Source organism: Paroedura picta, chromosome 4 (assembly GCF_049243985.1).
Source record: "Paroedura picta isolate Pp20150507F chromosome 4, Ppicta_v3.0, whole genome shotgun sequence".
NCBI lineage: Eukaryota > Metazoa > Chordata > Lepidosauria > Squamata > Gekkonidae > Paroedura > Paroedura picta.
The window spans coordinates 114892739-114910394 of record NC_135372.1 but is presented as its reverse complement, the minus strand read 5'-3'; the positions used below and the strand labels follow the sequence as shown (position 1 = coordinate 114910394).

The following is a 17656-nucleotide window of genomic DNA, read 5'->3' as shown; positions in this document are numbered from 1 at the left end:
GAATGCTTGTGATGTCTGAGCACTTTTGCACGCTTTCTGTGGGAATGCTGGGGCCTGGGAAGCTTTCAGTACCTGGCACACTAATTAGTGAGCCAAGAATGGATTTGGGGGGGCGGGATCAGTGATGACTCCATAAAGGAATGCTAGCTGGGGTGTAAATCAATTTCAGCAAGGGGAACCTTGCTCTGTTCGCTATCCACTTTCAATAAAGGATGCATCACAAGATTGTTTATTGGGAATTCAACAGGGCTTTGACACAGCTGATGCTTTCCATGCTTTTTTGCATGGAAAGCATGACAATACATAGTACAATGTCACTTCTACCTCTTGTTCCACCCACAAAACTCCCAGAGGTGGCAGGTAGTGACATTGCTGTGAGGATAAAATTGACACTCTGAGCTCCTTGGAGCAAGGGCAGGAGCAACTGATGCAAATGATGACATTCAAACCCGTATTCTAGATAGGTGGAGAGATCATGACTTCTCCACGGCTACCAATGATACAGACCAAGGAGGTTTCCAACTCATGGTTTTAAACATTATGCTACACCAGATCATTCCTAGTTGGTAGCACCCATTAATGTGGGGATGCTGTGAACGATATGAGAGAGCATTTGGACTTGGAGATGTTGGCGAGAATGACAAATGAGAGAAAATGATTAAAATAGCACGAACAACACATATATAGCACTTCCCAGAATAGTATAAACAAAAGTACCTGCCCCAGGGAGATAACTTAAATTTGAACAAAGGAATAATGGAACCATTCAAAGTAGGGAAGGACAGAATAGCAAACAGAGGAAGTGGGAGAGGCAAAGATTTAAGAAGAGACAAATATGAGCAAACTGATTTACCCTTACAGTTTTCAGTTGTGGATAATCTACTGACGTAAAACAGTCCAGTCCAAACCAACCTGACGTAAAACAGTCCAGTCCAAACCAACCTCACTCAGGTCGATTCCACACAACGGCAGCTGCTCCTGGCAGGGGGACACATTTCTGCCACTGAAATGTGTCCCCATAGGGGATGTAGTTGTGGCAGAAAGGTTCCACCACATGGGGAGGCAGTCAGGGGGCTAATTTTTGCAGGAAGTTGGGATTGGGGAAAATGGGCCTCGATGGTGCTGTGAAGCACAGTGGAGCCGAATGGGCATTTCCAGGCCCCTCCAGGCCACCTTAGGAGGGGGTGGAGCTGGGCCTGGAAGGCCCAGTTCTTCCTCTATCCACACAGGCCTGCCACTGGAGAGGTCTGCTGGTCCCCAGGGCGGGGGCAAGGGAATGCAGAAAATAGCCATGTTCCCTTAACCCAAGCCCAACGGTGCCTTAAAGCACATGACGTCTAGAGAGGCCTGCTCCAGCGATGGCATCATATGGAAGCAGGGATTAGCCCCAATGTCATATGACTGTGCTCCTGGCCTTTTCTGCCCGTGCAGAATCGGCCTCAGATTACACATTTATTTTATACCTCTAAGACTTCTTGGGTATGATAATCACAGTGTTGCTATGTTACCAAGAGGTTAACTTACACAAAGGAAGTGCATAGTCAAGCATACCTGGAAAATAACAGATTAGAACATAGCTGCAGGTCTTAAGGAGTTACCTTATATGCGTGATGTGTTCGTAAAAGCTTTTAAAAACAAGATCTCCAGTTCTGGTCTATGTGCAAAATGCCTTCTCAGTACCAAAACTACAGTTGTTATCCCCAGGAAAACAGAAACAGGTGATTCAGCCCAGGATGATTTATTTACTTTTCTTTGCCAGAAGGTAACTAAAGCACATAGAGGATGACCCAGAGATTCTCAGGCAGTCATGTTCTTCTCAGCAGAATATGCTCCATTTCCCATTAGCCGTTACAGCATTTCTCTGAAGAAACCATTCCGCACTGTCAGAAATGATCACCCATATTATATTTCTGCTTCTTTGGTGAAACAAAATCAACAGCCTCTCCAAATCAGCAACTCACAAGAACAATTTCCTCCATAGAAGAAAGACCTTCTGATAGATTTAGATGTGGCATGAGAGTTGTCCGTCCTTTGCTCTTCCTAGTAAGCCATCAACCAAGAAAGAAAATTATTCTCCTAAGATATGTTTCATTTCCTTGTATTGAAGTTTAAAATGCAACATAACCTCCCACAACCAAAATGTTTTAAAATTATTCACTTTATAGAGCAGGGGTAGTCAGCCTGTGGCCCTCCAGATGTCCATGGACTACAATTCCCATGAGCCCCTGCACAGCAGGGGCTCATGGGAATTGTAGTCCATGGACATCTGGAGGGCCACAGGTTGACTACCCCTGTTATAGAGGACAGTGAAGCCAATAAAATATATATCCTTAATTACCACCTACTCCTCTCCCTAATTTGTAACTGCTCCTAATAAACTTTCATGGTGTATGGGAAATGCTTGAGTGAGGTGACAAATTTCTGGTGGAATTTGAGATGTCTTGTTCAGAGTAATAGCTATCTTACACAGGTGCCCAGCTGCTATTGTAAAATCAGTAAGCATTTAATTGAAACAAATGACTATAATAATAGTACATTATCCCTGCAGGCTCATAGCCATAACCGTTTTAATTATTGAGTTAAGAGTCAAACTAATTTATCCTTTAAAGTACCAGCCACCTTTTTGGGTTTAACTGATCATCCTATTATGAATATAAGGGGAACAGTAGGGAAGGTTTTAAAGAGGGAGCGATTTATTTCTGTAGGGGTGGCATTTATCACACAGTGGAGGTTTCCTACTGCTACGGCTCTCAATCACTGGTTCACATACAAGCACAGCTAGTTTGTACTACTGTGAAGTAATGTAGTCCTTTTTCTACTCAAAGTCTACATTCTGCCTGGCACTGAGAACTCTGTCATGCTAGATGAAAGGCAGGTAATGGCCTGCTCTCCTGTTCAGTTTTGATGTGGCACAGTTAGTATGAAGTAACTTTTACCCACCATCTTCACAAAGTGAACTTTTCTTCTGGACACAAAGGCTGAGTTTCCAGGTTGAGATTCACTGTGATTTGAGCATTTCAGCTTTCCACAGTGGGGTTACTAACCTCTTCCAAAACTAGGCCACAAACCTAATTCTCAAGGTTACTTTAAATCCAGCAACAACCCAATTCCAAAACATTTATTATTATACATTTTTATGTATAATACATTTTAAAACTTTTTTTTTAAGGCCCATGCTTCTTTCCTTATCTTCCGTTATCTGCTATTTGATGCCATTTCAGGGAGAATACTTGTACAGCAATCGGAATTCAGTGTTTTGACGGGTTATGATCTAGTGTTACAGCACGCTATTATTACTGGGAAAAGAGTCATCCAAACACAATTAACACTTCATTATGAAGATGAATCTCCACAGCCCCAGTGTTAAGAAAAGCTGCTGGAAACAGAACGAAAACGGTGTTTAATAAATGGGGAACTTTATCTTTTTAACATACCAAGCATACACCACATCTTAAATCCATGAATGAAAATAATAAGATGGGGTTGTATTCTTTGTATATATTTGTACAAGGGAACATTATTGCCATGGTTTTGATAATGAGCCCAATGTTCCATAATATTTTATGAGGGAGATCAGTAATCCACTTTCTCCATTTCAGTGACAGCTCGTCATACTGACATCACATTGTCTTTGAAAATGTGAGCCATTTATTAAGATCAAAACACAGTGAAATACTGAGGATCTTGATGTAAATTATACCATAATTGACGGGCTATTATAATGGTAACGTTTGTGGGCTGGGACTTGGTAGGAGAAGTAAAATGGAAAGTTTGTAAGAGCTGGGAATTGGCAGAAGTAAAATGAAAAGAGAATAGTAGCAATAAGTTGTAGCTCAGTCAAACCTGGTCATTATTTTACATTCATAATTCAGAAGATGAAAGTTTTGCTCCAATTGTCAAGTGGAAGTATATTCCACAGCCCCTCAAAATAAGGTCAGACAACTATATATGACTTCTAATTCTCATTTTCCCGAAGAAGGCAGTGGTTCACCCACTACTGATGAAACCATCACTGGATGTGCAGGAATCCACCAACTACTGCCCTGTCTTGCTTCTTCTGTTTCTGGGGAAGTACAGTCATATGAAATTTTAACATTAGAAGACGTGGCTGGGTAGGAAGGGACCAAGTGAGGAAGTGTGGTTGCCCTGACTGAATGGGGTGCAACTTACTGCACACTCAGTCAGGAATTTGGATATGATCCTTGGCCTCCCTTTCTATGGAGGTGCAGTCATAAGAGTAGTGCAGCTGGCTTTCTTCCATCTCCACCCAACCAAGATACTAGTGTTCTACTTGGCACCAGAGCACCAAGCCACAATGATCCATGCAACGGTCACTTCTAGATTTGATTTCTGTAACTTGCTGTATGTGTGCTTAACCTTATCCCTGCTCTGGAAAACTGCAGCTGGGCCTGGGTGGGCATATGTACAGCTATGCTTCCCAACCACATTCTGCATAGTCATGCCACTAGAGTTTCTCGAAGCCTGAAGAACATTTCAGGGGTTTCTCAATGGTAAAAAAGTTGAGAAAGGCTGGTTTATATAGATATCAGTTCTTTAAAGTTTTGCGTCCACATAATCATACATTTTTCACTTGTTCATCTTCCAAGATAATGGAGCAGATATTAAAGGGAGCGATCTGCAAACATCTGGAGGACAATTTGGTGATCCAAGGAAGTCAGCATGGATTTGTCTCCAACAGGTCCTGCCAGACCAACCTAGTTTCTTTTTTTGACCAAGTAACAGATTTGCTGGATCGAGGAAATTTGGTTGATGTCATTTACTTGGATTTTAGTAAAGCTTTTGACAAGGTTCCCCATGATGTTCTGATGGATAAGCTGAAGGACTGCAATCTGGATTTTCAGATAGTTAGGTGGATAGGGAATTGGTTAGAGAACCGCACTCAAAGAGTTGTTGTCAATGGTGTTTCATCAAACTGGAGAGAGGTGAGTAGCGGGGTACCTCAGGGCTCGGGGCTCGGCCCGGTACTTTTTAACATATTTATTAATGATCTAGATGAGGGGGTGGAGGGACTACTCATCAAGTTTGCAGATGACACCAAATTGGGAGGACTGGCAAATACTTCGGAAGATAGAGACAGAGTTCAACGAGATCTGAACACAATGGAAAAATGGGCAAATGAGAACAAGATGCAATTCAATAAAGATAAGTGTAAAGTTCTGCATCTGGGTCAGAAAAATGAAAAGCATGCCTACTGGATGGGGGATACGCTTCTAGGTAGCACTGTGTGTGAACGAGACCTTGGGGTACTTGTGGATTGTAAACTAAACATGAGAAGGCAGTGTGATGCAGCGGTAAAAAAGGCAAATGCCATTTTGGGCTGTATCAACAGAGGCATCACATCAAAATCACAAGATGTCATAGTCCCATTGTATACGGCACTGGTCAGACCACACCTGGAGTACTGTGTGCAGTTCTGGAGGCCTCACTTCAAGAAGGACGTAGATAAAATTGAAAGGGTACAGAGGAGAGCGACGAAGATGATCTGGGGCCAAGGGACCAAGCCCTATGAAGATAGGTTGAGGGACTTGGGAATGTTCAGCCTGGAGAAAAGGAGGTTGAGAGGGGACATGATAGCCCTCTTTAAGTATTTGAAAGGTTGTCACTTGGAGGAGGGCAGGATGCTGTTCCCGCTGGCTGCAGAGGAGAGGACACGCAGTAATGGGTTTAAACTCCAAGTACAACGATATAGGCTGGATATCAGGAAAAAGTTTTTCACAGTCAGAGTAGTTCAGCAGTGGAATAGGCTGCCTAAGGAGGTGGTGAGCTCCCCCTCACTGGAAGTCTTCAAGCAAAGGTTGGATACACACTTTTCTTGGATGCTTTAGGATGCTTAGGGCTAATCCTGCATTGAGCAGGGGGTTGGACTAGATGGCCTGTATGGCCCCTTCCAACTCTATGATTCTATGATTCTATGATTCTATGATTCATTTCTAGCTGGACTAAAATCTTATCTATCCATTGTAGTAAATACTCTTTTTGTTTTATAATCAGCTGCTCAAATTCAGTCACATCTTTTCGAACTCCACCGTCAATACTCATGATCCCCTTTAGTCTTGAGTCTAATTGAACATATCTAAGCCATTGATCTTTACACCTTTATTTTTTAATATCTTGCCAAGACTTGATATTCGCCTGAGTGTTTATCATGATTCCATATGTTTAAAAGTTATTTTTATTTCTTGTATTCTTATCATAACGAGCTTCTATTGAGACATGAGCAAATAGTATGAGAGGCTCAATAACATCTAGTGCTTAAACCATATTCTCAAAAGTCCATCTCTGATTATGTAACTTCTTGCATTTATCATATTAATGCCAATACTGTCTTATTCTTCTTTAAGGAAGTTGTGTGCTATTAATTCCAAAGTTCCAAAAACCTTGGAATCCTTCACAGAGTATGTGTGAATTTATTGAAACTGTTCTCAGGAGAAACAGGTCTCCTAGTATAGTGGGAAACCTCCTACCTAAAGCCTCTGGTCCCCACTGCTGCCAGTTTTTACCATAGTTGACAGAGGGTTGCAGTGATCCATGACATCACTTCCAGTTACATTGCACAGCAGCACATGCCAGCCCCTGGCTGGAAACTCTGTTCCCAGAGACAGAGATAGCATAACTTTGTACTGTTTTAACCAGAAGGTGCCTGTTTATGAAATTCTGAAGAGTGTTTCATTTTTTTGCTAGCACTGAAAATCAGTGGGGTTGGGGTCTGAAGGGGCGTGGGCAGTAGTGAGGACAGGGAAGACAGAACTAGAGGGAAATAGACCATAGCTTTCATTGAATACATCAGAAGGGGGCATCAGTACAAAATGGGGACAGATCTGACACTGGGTGACCTGCCTGCTGCTTGATATAATCCCATCCCTCCATCCTACCTCCTGAAGGGTAAACCAAGGAGTGGCAAGCCCTGGGATGCCACTTAGGTGGCAACCACTGTGCAGTCCCTTAGCCACCTGGTTAAAGTCAAGCTGACAGCCCCTGCTTAGGCATGCAGCTGAGTGGCTACACCCCCAAGACCCCATATGGGAACCCACAAATGGGAGAGATGGGCTTTCAGATATAGCCTCTTCCTCTAACTGGATACATCCCAATGTCCAAACCACCCAGAGGCTGTGATTTAAAAAAGGAGAAAACAAGCAAGCAAACCAAATGCAAACTTGTAACAAGCCAGCAAAGAACACCGGGAGTGGCAGCTGGCCAAATAGGGAGGGGGCAAGCCAGAACACAAGCCCCAAGCCCTGGGACTGTACCCAGAGGTCCACCCCTCCAGATGATTTCCTGGTTGGCCAGGACTCACAACAAAGTCCCTCCCCTCTGCAGCATCCCAAAACAGGCTTGCAGCTGATGATGCAGCCTCTCGTAGCTTGCTCCCAGCCGCAATGCTGCAAATGCAGCCCTGGGTGAGTCCAGGTCAGATGCTTGTGACTACATTTGTTAAAGTGTACAGCAACCTACAAAGTATGTTGCATAGATTGCTTGAGCTTTGTATGGAATTTGGTTTATGATGAAGGCATCTTGAAATGGAATGAGTGGGTAATATGTCAGTCATCGCATTTTCTATGGCTATGTACTTATGGACTTTTTGCGCTTTATCTGAATACCACGTTTCAGCAGTTCCTGAATATACAACCTTGCCTTTCTAAACTGTATTTCAGGAATCAATCATCATTACTATATCTAATAGTAAAGTGGGTGGTTTATGCCAATCATGAACGCAGCAAAACCAGGCCACCCACAGATAAGGTAGGGTTTTTTAACATAATTGGGGGACCTCCTGGAAAGCAGAAAAATATAACATTATAAAATAACCATATGATTTTCCTTACAAAGGCTTGATATGGAAAGGATGAACAAGGCATAGAACATTGAGAGGATCGGGGAGGGGGCTTGGTTGGCCAAACCTTGGAGGCATTATAGAATACTGGGCAGAGGGAATTTTTGGAAGGTGATTTCCAAATAATTTATTTTCGCCCACTTTACTCACAATTCATTGCATGCCCTATGCTTTTTTTTAAAAAATCAGGTCCCCAACATGGCCTGATAAAAACCGAGAGTGCTCATTGTCCATGGAATTTTGAGAGTTGCTTGGTCAGTCAAAAGATGCCAACCCTAAGAGCCTATAGAATACTGGAGAGGAAGAGGAAATTTACAAATATTATATTCTGTCCATTCCTCAGTGATTCTGTCGCTTACACTGGCTCCCATCTTGATTGTTTTACTGCTAAACTTTGTAGCTAAGTACATATCAGAGTGGACAAATAAAATGAGGCATCTGAAATAAAATGAGGCATCTGAAGTTTCTACATATTAGGAGACTTGAGAGGCATACAGAAAGAAGAACTTTCTCCCAGTGGCCCGATGAGAACAGTTAAGTTAAAGAAGTTGTGAATTTCCTGTGTTTTGCAGGGGGTTGGACTAGATGACCCTGGAGATCCCTTCCAACTCTGTGATTCTAAGTGGGAAATAAAACAAAGGGTTGGTGGCAGTAAATTTAAGAATCTATAATAATTTAGGAGATTTGGATGGGGGGGCCTATGAATTGCTTAGTCTATATCTCCTCCCTCACAATTTATCACAAGCCCCTGGTATGTACTATTTGCATTATCATCTTACTGTGAACGTTGGTTCTCCATTTATATTTTATGTATACCCAGGGTTAACAGCATTGGCATATGGATGCTGACATTTAAATGTAGATACATACATTACAGTGAATGCCAAAAGTATGGTAAATATCAACATCCACATGTCAATGCTGTTACTCTAAGATGCATGATCAGCAAGAATGGTGGACGACTATAAAAGAAGTACATAAACATTATGAATATCTGAAAATGAAGACATACCAAAGTGATAGTCACTGAAATGTGATTGTCAGCATTCATAGGTATACATCTGAGAAGTGGTTAAAGCGTCTGTTTTCAGACATTTGTGAAATGTACCTGAGAATTTCAACATTCACACACGAATGTCAACATCCACCAAGTTTTGATCTTTCACATTTGATAATTTTTCTATTCTTGTCATTGTACAGTTTATGCCTCTTGTTTCTTGTGGAAGAACTTTTTGTTATTTTATTCTCTTCAGAGCAAAGTATCTTCATCATAGAGCAAGCAGCTCACCTGGTGTCACTAACTCAGGTTCTCTGAAGTAGAAAGGTAGATATATTTTCATTATATAGATAAGAAAAATACGAATATTTAAAGATACCTTAATAAGGAATGGATAGGACAGATTGGCAGCCCTTCTCTTTCATTATGACCATGACTTTCTTATTTTTTATATTTTTGTCCCACTTTTTTCATTACAAAACTTATCCAAACAGCCACTACGTAGATTCCCAACAGATTCCCATCTAAGTACTGAATCTCACTTAGTTTCAGCAAAGGCTACTATATTATATATCTTCCATACCCCAGGATCTACTCTACGTTAAAAGTATTTTCTGTCATTTCTTTCCTTTCTGTTCAGCACAGCAGTGGTGACAAAGTTCACGATGTGTATCTAGAGCAAGGAAACAGTCCCCCATGTGAGCTTTTCTATTTTATTGCACTTTTCTGTGGAGTCCCATCCGCCTTGTTTTATGCCTCTTCTGGCCTTTGCTAGACATTTTAGATATTGTGTTGCCATAAAGTAAAAGGCCCAAAAGTAATGACAGGCCCCTACATTTTATTGCAGGGAGTATAAAATATAGTGATTTTAGAACAGAACAGAAAAAAATGAGAAGACCATCTAGAAAAATCACCCTCTTGAGAGGAGCTCTGTGAATTAATTTTAAAAGCATAGTTTCTTACTATACATTTTGATCTAGCATTTCAAATACATTTTCAAACATCTGTACTGTACAACAAATGACTAAAATATAAAAAGTATATTTCTAAATGTTTGTAATGTATTTGTGAATGTTTTACAAATATTTATCTTTTATAAGTTAAGACCTATGTAAATGTAGATAGACCAAGTTCTAGATAACTCTCACAGTAGATTAGCATTTGATTTGCCCTAGTTTGTGTATTTTTCCGCAAACCCTTCCAAGGTCTCTGATACTTTAGTGCTCTTCTCAAACACCTTTTCCTTCAATTTTCAGATACTTGTTTCTGCTTTCCTTACTTTAGAATTAAAATGTGAAGACGGGATTGTGTAAACTTTAGACCTGCCCTTTGGGATATTTTCTCAGTTGATATCTAGAGATGAGACTGTGGTTTTGGCTTTATTTGGATAAGATATGGTTTCAGGATACATGGGCTTTTTGAGGCGCAGATTTGTCACTGGATTCTATCCTGGGAGAGATTGGGATCAGGCAGACATTTTAGAAAAAAAGAATTTCCACAAAATTTGTTTGAAGGCAAAAACTGGAATTCTTCCCTATTCTGAATGAGGGAATACAAGTGTTTCATTGGCTCTCAGTGATGTCACTATCAACTTGTTGACAGATTGCATTCAAAGGGTCCTTGTTAATGGTTTGTCATCCTCTTGGAGAGGAGTGATGAGTGGAGTGCTTCAAGGATCAGTTTTGGGCCTTGGGGTTGCTCAACATATTCATAAACCATTTGATGATATTGACAGGCTAGAAAACTGGACTAAAATGAATTTCAATGGTTAAAAATGTAAAGTTCTGCATTTAGGTAGGAAAAATCAAATGCATCATCATAGGATGCAGCTGTCCCCAACCCCCGGACTGCGGACCGGTACCAGTCCATGGATCAGTCGGTATAGGGATCAGATTGCATGGTACCACTTTGCTCCAGATAGACCTCACTTAAGAGTATGTGTTCAGTTTTGGACACCACAATTGAAGAAGGATGTAGATAAACTGGAGTGTGTCCAGAGGAGGGCTATGAAGATGATGAGAGATTTGAAGAATAAGATGTATGAGGAAATGTTGAGGAAGCTTGGTCTGTTTAGCCTGGAGAGAAGACTACTAAGAGGTGATATGATAGCCATCTTCAATTACCTGAAAGGCTGTCCCATAGAGCAGGGGTAGTCAACCTGTGGTCCTCCAGATGTTCATGAACTGCAATTCCCATGAGTCCCTGCCTTCAAATGCAGGCAGGGGCTCATGGGAATTGTAGTTCCTTAACATCTGGAGGACCACAGGTTGACTACCCCTGCCATAGAGGATGGAGCAGAGCTGTTTTGTTGCCCCAGAGAGTTAGATGAGAACCAATGGGATGAAATTAATTCAAAAGAAATTCTGTCTAAACATCCGGAAGAAGTTCTTGACAGAGCAGTTCCTCAGTGGAATAGGCTTCCTTGGGAGGTGGCGGGTTCTCCTTCCTTGGAAGTTTTAAAGCAGGCTAGATAACCACCTCACAGAATTACTAATTTAAGCAGATTGTAAGTGGTTATGAATTTCCTGCATTCTGCAAGGGGTTGGATTAGATGACCCTGAAGTACCTTCCAACTCTACCATTCTAAGTTAACTGAAGTTAACTGGTTATAGGAGACTATTATTACTGTATTTCCATAGTATACCTGCAGTTTCATTGCCCTTCACTGCCATGTCACAAGAGTTTCAATCTGACACAGTTCTAACCATATAATGCTAAATAGGATCACTTGAATCAGTAAATAGATGAGAGTCACTGAAAGGAATACACTGGGGAAGGATGATATGATGTTGATCTTATTCATCTGCCCTGTGTTATTTTTAAGAGCATGTGTTTTATTTGGATGTTCACAGTGATCCACATTCTGCCTTAACAAATGGACAATTAGACAGGCAAGGGAACATGCTCCTTGAACTCCTTGAATCTTCCCTGAACCTGCCCGCTTGCAAAGTTTCCCTCTTTTGCACAGGGGTGAACACATTATTATGCTAATATATTTAAAAAATTGGTTTGATGCAAGAATGCAAGGTCACAAGCCGAGTAAGCAAAGAGTTGTTTCATACTGAATCATTTATCACCGCTTCTACATTTTATCCTCACGGTGATCCCTGTGGTGGAAGTTAGGTTGTGTGAGAGCATGACTACCCCGAAATCACCAAGTGAATTTCATGGGTGAGCAAGGATTTGAATCCAAGCCTCCCAGTTTTAGTCTGACACTCTAATCACATGATCACAATGGCCCCCACGTCACAACCTTCCAGTTTCTTCACAGTGCTAGTGTTTCCCCTACAATTAGCTATCGGTATAAAATGCCTCATAGTAAAGTAGGGGGATAGGAAAATAACCTCTGCTGTTGCTGACTGAAGTCCAGAATCTTCCTCGGAAAAGAGGCAACAAGAAAAGTACGCAATAGTCAGAATGCCTACAAGCAATGTTTGCTCTGAACCAAACTGGCTCAATTTCCTAAAATGTGCTGATTAGAAAGAACAGATTTCCATTGTCGCTTGCCATTCTGGCCTGATAAACATGGAAAAGTCAACAATGTCCTGTCTCTGAAATGCACTATAGATGCCATGATTTGCTCTGAATAGCTTCATGAAAAATTAACAAAATAATCCCTGATTAATCAAGGTGAAGATAGCTCCACCTGGGTCTCAGTCTCTAGTGTGCCAAACATGCAATTCCATCAAGAAAATCACTTAAGCATTAAAGATGGCACTATCTACAGTTTGCATTTCCTTGGAAGTGAAATAAATAAACAAGCCCATAGCCCAACATGGACAAGAAATAATATTTCTAATGTTTCAAAAGTTATCAGGATCTGGATGCCTCATTCTATAGGTAATCTGGTCATATTAACTGATTATGAATCACCGAGAACACAAAAACACAGCAAAATAAAATATATTCCCTCAGAGCACTAGAGAAAAGAAAGTAACTTCTTATCTCCATCTTTCCCCACTTTACATTTTACAGCCAGCTGCCTATTTTAATAAACCAGATGAATCTCAAAGAAAACAGAACATATTTCAATTAAGCTTTTTCAATAGCTGCCTCTCTTTGTCTCGGTGTCTGTGTCACCAAAATATTCCAGAAGGAACACCATGTTCAATGCTGCATTTGCATTTTTATCCAATCAGATCTTAAGGACATGTGCCAAGTCAATGTTTATATTACAGAACAAATCAAACATTGGCGAGATCTGATTAACCTAACGACCTGGAATTAAACAATGCCACCTGGAAGGGGTGCTCTTTTATTCACTGGAAACCAAGAGGCTCTTTCAGAAACTGTATGCCAAGGACAGATGTTTTCATGCACATCTGAAGTTGTACACATTCTGAAATATTCTCTAAATTTCCCTCTATACAACAAGCTCTTCTGTACATCCTAAGGGAAGAATCTGTGATTTCAAATTAGGGCTGAGCTGAATGCTGTACTATCAGCATTTTGGCATACTGTGGGTAGGGCTCTAGACGGATTAAGAGGTTTTATTTAGGCTGCTTCTTCTTTCATCTTTTCTTCCTGTCCTTCAAGACCTTCTTTGCTGAAGCCCTTTCTGGTAGCAACCATCTTCTCTGCTAGTCTTCAACACCATTTTTACCCTTTGGCCTTCACCAGTATGAAGGTGGGAAGAACTGACCTCCTGCCTCTATGGCTCTGGGCTGTATGTATCTAATTCAGTTCTACATGGTGTCATTATGAAGTTATGCCAGTGAGAGGGCAATCCTTTCTGCCCTCCCCCTGAATTCACTTTGTGACACAATTTATTTGTTTATCTACTTCATTTATGCCTTGCCTTTCTTCCCAGTGGAGTCCCAAACTGGCTTTCCTTGCCTCCTTTCTGCCATTTTATTCTCACAATAACCTGGTGGCAGAGTTTAGGCTGAGCATATGTGACTGGCCCAACATCACCTAACAAGCTTTCATGGTAAAGTGGGGATTTGAACCTGGGTCTCCTGGATTCTAGCTCAACATTTCAAAAGCTATTAATGCCTCAAGATCTTATACTCTGGGATCTTTATGATCACAACTTGCTGGTCATATAATTATATCCTAAGTGAAATTTATGGTTAAAACTTTGGTGCAACTTTGGGGACCTGAGATCTACAAAACCTGAAAAGCTCTTCTCGGAAGCATCAAATATGCACTTCTTTCCTTTTTATAATGAATTATTCTACATACAATATGCATAATCCGTACAACAAAAGTTGTCCTATACATTCGGCTGTAGCACAGGTCACACTTCATTATACATATTAAGTGTAGACATGATTTTAACAAAAATACAAAGTAATCGAGGCAAGGCTACATTTAAAGCATTTATGAACAGTATACATGTTGCACACTAAATAAGTGAACATGAATCAAATCCTCACATTGTTACTGGCCAGTGCTCGCAGAATGAACCACAATGAGTCGGTAAGAACAGGGTGGCAGGTTTCTATCTGTTTCTAAGTACCGTATTTGCCGGCGTATAAGACGACTGGGCGTATGAGACGACCCCCCCCCCCCCAACATTTCCACTCAAAATATAGAGCTTGTTACATTACATTACAGTACTATGGGCCACTATGGGCAGCTATGTCTATCCCAACTGAAGTGCACCCGGCGTATAGGACGACCCCCCCACTTGGAGGCATGTTTTTCAGGGGGGGAAAGTAGTCTTATACGCCAGCAAATACTGTACTTATTGTCATGTGAACTAGCAAGAAGTGAGATGTTTATCCTGAGAGTCGATCTTTTCACCCTCCCATCAGAAGTTGTTATTGGTCCCGAGGCTCATGAAGAAGTTTTGGCACCTTGTGCATGGCTGCTAGCCAGGTTGCTGACAGTTTCTTGTTGGAACTGAAGTCTTCTCCAGCAGTGACATTCAACTGTTTGAGTTCCTCTGACACCGGCACGAGTATTGTCTCCTCCAGGAGTAAATCCTTTTGTAAGAATCTGGACAGTTGTAATCTGTGCAACTTGAATTTCGTAATAGCTGTCTCCATCCAGAAACAGGTATCTCTGGTTGTTGTAAAGTCGACAAATCATCTCTGACTTTTCTGAAAGTCCTGAAGTTACTAACAAAGTAGCACCATTCATGAACACTGTGAGCTGCTTGTCATAGGACTCAGTTACTTTCTGGGAAATGAAAGCATATTCTGCACACTGGTGCATGGGGGCCACATAGCACATTCACAGCAGAGGAACTTTTTTTGCTGTACCATTTGACACAAAAGCACTTTCCACATCTCTTGCAGTAGTGCTTTTTTGGTTATGAAGTCAAATTTTGTATTGCACTGCATGAATCTGGGATACTCTTTATCAGGCAACCATGGTGGTTCCTCCATGTTGAAGGGGCCACGCATGGCCCAGCTCTCAGGTACCATCTAGAGCCTGCTGGGCGAACAGACCAACCTCTTGCCATCATGAGCCTCCCAGCACAACATTTTCACCTCATAGCACCAACACACAACTATTTTTTGCACTGTCTTCTGTAGTCTTTAAAGTCCCTTTACACTTAAAAAAACTGCACAATTCAGACTGAATCAGTAGAGTGGCAGGGAGCAAGCTGCTCCCTGCTGCTCAGCTGTGTTATAGGTTTTCTACACCCACATTTAAAGGGACTGTGTTTCATTTCAATGGGGTCTGTAGGGCCATAAACTGGTTCAGTTTATGAATAAGCCTCCCAATTCAGTTTATGGTTTAGCCACGAGCCACAAACTGAACTGCTTTGTGACCATCCCTATCCATTATGGCATCTGATCACAATACAAGTGTGTCCTTCCACTTGGATGCTTCAAGAGCCATACTACAGGAGCCAAAGCAAAAAGGATGGCTGAACGTATCGTCTGACAGATTGTGATGACTATAGTTCTGAAGGTATGTACAAATAATATATTTTCTGAAAGGCATTAGGTGCAACATTTCCCTTAATACTACAATGACACTATCCCTGATCCAGCACCAACATTTCTATTAAGGTTTCTACTGGGGGGGGGGCTTTGTAGCTTCTCCAACATGCAGAATAAGACCAGTTTGGCATATTTCATCCATTCCACAGCTCTCACATCAAGGAATAACAGTAACCTATTTATATTCATTGTTCCATCAGGTTTCGGATATTTATTTCTCAATTGTGGCCACTGCACCATAGGTAAAATGTAAGACAGACTCATATTTCTGACGACTAAGTGAGTTTGAAAGATAATTGGAAGGAAGATGGAAAACAGATATTAGAAAAACTATAGCGATGAAACGAATTAGGCAAACCAAACTCAGTAAATGTTACCTAAAAAGCGGGAAACTGACATTCTTACCCACAAGAGCCTCGAGGAAAGATGGAGGTTGAAATCCCAGGTTTCTTTTTTCTTTTCCCATCAAGTCACAGCTGATTTATGGTGGTCCCATGAGGTTTTCAAGGCAACAGACCTTCTGAATTGGCTTGCCGTTACTTCTCTGCAAAGCAACCCTTGACCTTCTTGGTGGATGCCCATTCAAATACTAACCAGGGCTGGCCCTATTTAGCTTTCAACAAGCCTGGCAAGCCTGGACTATTCAGGTCTGGGCAATCCCAGGTTTAACAAGGAGAAAACTGGCAGCACTTCAATGGGCATTGGGCAGATAAGATGGAAGTTGACCATGAATCCACAAACTCACTATGTTATATTGTATTAAGGGGGTATTTTAGGGGATTTTGTTGTCTCGTAAACCGCCATGAGACATTCAAGAGCGGCAGTATATAAATGTAAATTAAAACAAAAAAAACTAAAAAACAACCCACAAGATTGAAACATTACAAGGATAGTTGCATTATAAAGTAAGGAACAAATTATATGAGTATGCAGATGCAGATTGTAAGGGCAGGTCTGAAAGTCAAGATGTATGAATCAGTGTTCCTGGGACCAAATACCAACAGGGCTGGTAAGTATCTTAAAATTTGCTCTGCCTGAAACCTTACAGCTGTTTTAATACACACACTCAAAGACACACAAATCAAAATGGCAAACTGGGGGGGGGGGGAGGGGAGACAAGAAAGTGAAAGGCAATTATAAAATTAAAGAGGAAAAATACATTACCCGGGAGGAAAGGGTTACTTTTTAGTTTAAAATTAATGCACTCCATTCCAAATTAACATGTGGGATAATTAAAACCATCTTTCCAATGAATTTATTATAGGATATACAAAGCTAATTATAAATTCTCTGTTGCTAATCCGTTGCAGTTTGCTAATGCAGCGTTGAAATCTCTTTGGCCACACTTGTTTAAATTATTCATTAGACACAGCAACAGTTGTGAACTGTAATTTAAATTGGCATCTCATGAATATTCAATTAATACAATAAACATTGGAATGTTTTACTGCACACTGCTCAATATTTTGCACTCTATCCAGTGTTTACATATTTTTATTAACTCTTTATAAAGGTGTTACCTATTTATGTCACCGATTACAACAAGAATAAAATGTCCCACTCATAAATATTTGTGTCGTCTTAAGAGGGGGAGTGTAATTAGGCAAAGCTTCAGAAGTCATAATTAATATAGTGCAGATATTACTCATGTACACTTGCTCTGATCATTTGGCCTGGCACCATTTCAAAGTGAGGACGGTTTATATACCAAGCTACTCCACTGTTGACACTTTCTCAAGCAACCGGGATCAAAGCGCCAATCCCTTGTCACATTACTGATGGCACTAAAAGACGGTGAACTTTCTTCACTCCCTCATCCTTCTGGAAATAGGTTTCAGGAAGGCCTCACTGACCAGCTTTACTGGTCTAACATACTGTATTACTGTATACGTATTCTGGAGCAAATGG

At 41.0% G+C, this 17656-nt stretch overlaps 1 protein-coding gene and 1 pseudogene across 5 annotated transcripts in view; both read right to left on the bottom strand.

The window, feature by feature from the left end:
* TOX2 (TOX high mobility group box family member 2) overlaps positions 1-17656 on the bottom strand; it is a 298443-nt gene that overhangs the window by 81919 nt on the left and 198868 nt on the right. The gene's annotated exons all lie outside the window — the stretch shown is intronic.
* LOC143836237 (zinc finger FYVE domain-containing protein 21 pseudogene) lies at positions 12371-16714 on the bottom strand (annotated as a pseudogene).